Below are 2,500 nucleotides of genomic sequence, written 5' to 3' on the forward strand. Positions count from 1 at the left end.
AGCACTGCTCATTCCCAGCACCTCAAAACCGACCAGACCAGACAAGTCGATCTCCGGCACCTCAAACCCAATCACTGCCAAACCGACCAGACCAGACTAGTTGATCTCAGGCACCTCAAACCCAAACCGACCAGACCAGACAAAACGATTTTTTGGGGAGGCGTCCATTCATCGCGGATTTTCACTTAGCGCGGGGAGGTTTGGAACATAACCCCCGCGAGAAACGGCGGATTACTGTATATGTATATATATATATATATATATATATATATATATATATATATATATATATATATATATATATATATATATATATATATTGTTGCGAATTCGCGCCCGCCGGCGTGCGGACGGCCACGTGACTCGAATCGCGGCACGTCGCCCAACGGACGGACAATTCAGTCGTGACCCTCTCGGACCAACGCCGGGAGCTAGTCACGGGTGGGGGTTTAACCTCACCACCATCGTGCCAATTGCCCACCCATGCAGCATAGGGTCGCTCGCCAAATTCGATCTACCTAAGTACCTGCGCGAATGGTCGACCGGGCGATTGCACCTCGCCGCAGGTCGACTCTGGACACGGGCTGCTTGGGCGGCCCGTTCCATGCAATCGGGATAACCGAGCGGTGTTATCGCTGACCTGGACGGTTCAGATTAATTACCGGGCGTATTAAGCCCACTACGAACCCTTTATGTGAAGCAGGATGGAGGGTCAATAAAGAAAAGACGAAGCGAAACGGGAAAACAGTTCACACAATGCACATTTATTACGCGACACACGGAAAGCACACATATACAGCCAAACACTCAAAATGCACATATAGCAGTTAAAACAAAAGAAACAATGACGCAGAGTTACTACCTAATACGCGTACACACGGCAAGACTTATACAGTTCTACTTTACAGACGGCGCCAACACATTTACTCAAAAGCAAAGGAAAGAAGCCACCCTCATAGACAAGGGGCAGACGAGCCTGTAGGCCAATATGCGCGCGTGACCTGAAGGAGCGGCCAGGTCCGTGAGACCGAGGGGGTCCTACCCGCGTCCTCGTGACGCGTTGGCGGACGAGCCGCAGATGTGGCCGCGTGGCTGTGCCCCGACTCTATGCTCCTTGGCGGGTTTCGTTGGCATGACGTTTGGAGTGGGGTGGGAACGGGGCCCCCTTTTTGGCACTATCTCAGTGCGGGGGAAAGGGGGAATTGTTGATGCCCTGGGGGAGGAGAATGGCTGGCTGGCTTGGGTCCCGCGACGAGCGATCTCACACCGCGACCTCGTCGCCGACTGCCGTCCTTCTCGCCTCGGACCCGAGCTCCTTTGCCTCTTCCCGCAACTCTCCTCAGCCGACTGCAGAACCCAACTCGATGCCACATCGATGACTTCGCCACCCGACTCCACTCTCTGCCACACCGATGACTCGACTCACTCTGCCCTGCCGACACACACTGCTACTGCCACACTCTGCCACGATTCGCCTTGCGCTCGCCGTTTTATAGGCCGGCAGGAGAAAACAATATGCAAATATCCGGATCAGGATGACCTCGGGGGCGGAGCCACGCTCGCCAATTGGACAGAGGAAAAGTGGGCGTGAACCTCCCCTGATCCTAGAATTTGCATATATCGATTTCATACAGACGCGCCTGGAGGCGGGGCCAAGCCGCTCCACGCTTGCTAATTGGACGGATCAGAAGTGGGCGTGTAGCATTCTTGATCCGAATTCTCCCTCGGAAAGGCCACTATTTGCACTCGCTGCTCGGTGCGTATCGCTGAACGAGCCCAAGACGGCCCGACGCTCAGTGTTCACAGGTGGTGCGGGAATGGCCGTAGAAGGAGAGAGGTGAGGGTGGTGGAGGGTTTATCGGTGGTGGTTTGATGGTTATGGTGCCGTTAGGGAATGACGGTGATGCGATGTTTGCGGGATGAGTTGTGAAGGTAAAGGTCGTTGCTGTTGGCGTTGTTGTCTGAGGGTTGGAGCGTGGCTGTAGTTGGTGATGATGGCTGGCGTGGTGGTGAAGGTGGTTGTTGTGTGATGGCGGTTGAGACGTGGTTGGTTTAAAATAAAGAAAGAACAGAAAAACGGCTATCTCAAAGCGTCGCAGCCCGAATGAATCGCATAAATTCCCTCCAGACAACGGATTTGGGGCTAACTACACATGTACTTCGAGATATCTCACCTATGGGCCCTTCATGGTGGTTTGCGAATTTCCACAGCCGTAACAATATATATATATATATATATATATATATATATATATATATATATAAAATATATATTTAGATATATAAAATATATATTTAGATATATAAAATATATATTTAGACATATAAAATATGTATTTAGACATATAAAATATATATTTAGACATATAAAAAAATATATATATTAAAAATATATATATATATATCTTATATATTATTTCCGAGTTTGTGGTTTCGTGTCGTGCTATCTTCGACTTTGTTCTGCGCTCGAGTAACGTGATATTCGGCTTACATTATCTCA

General features: G+C 49.4%; 1 protein-coding gene across 10 annotated transcripts in view; it reads left to right on the forward strand.

Moving 5' to 3' along the window:
• The window catches only part of LOC147010884 (ataxin-2-like), a 269,821-nt gene that overhangs the window by 108,154 nt on the left and 159,167 nt on the right, over nt 1–2,500 (forward strand). The gene's annotated exons all lie outside the window — the stretch shown is intronic.

This window comes from Eptatretus burgeri, chromosome 16, assembly GCF_056783735.1.
Source record: "Eptatretus burgeri isolate ZD-2024b chromosome 16, Ebu_testis_v1, whole genome shotgun sequence".
Lineage (NCBI taxonomy): Eukaryota > Metazoa > Chordata > Myxini > Myxiniformes > Myxinidae > Eptatretus > Eptatretus burgeri.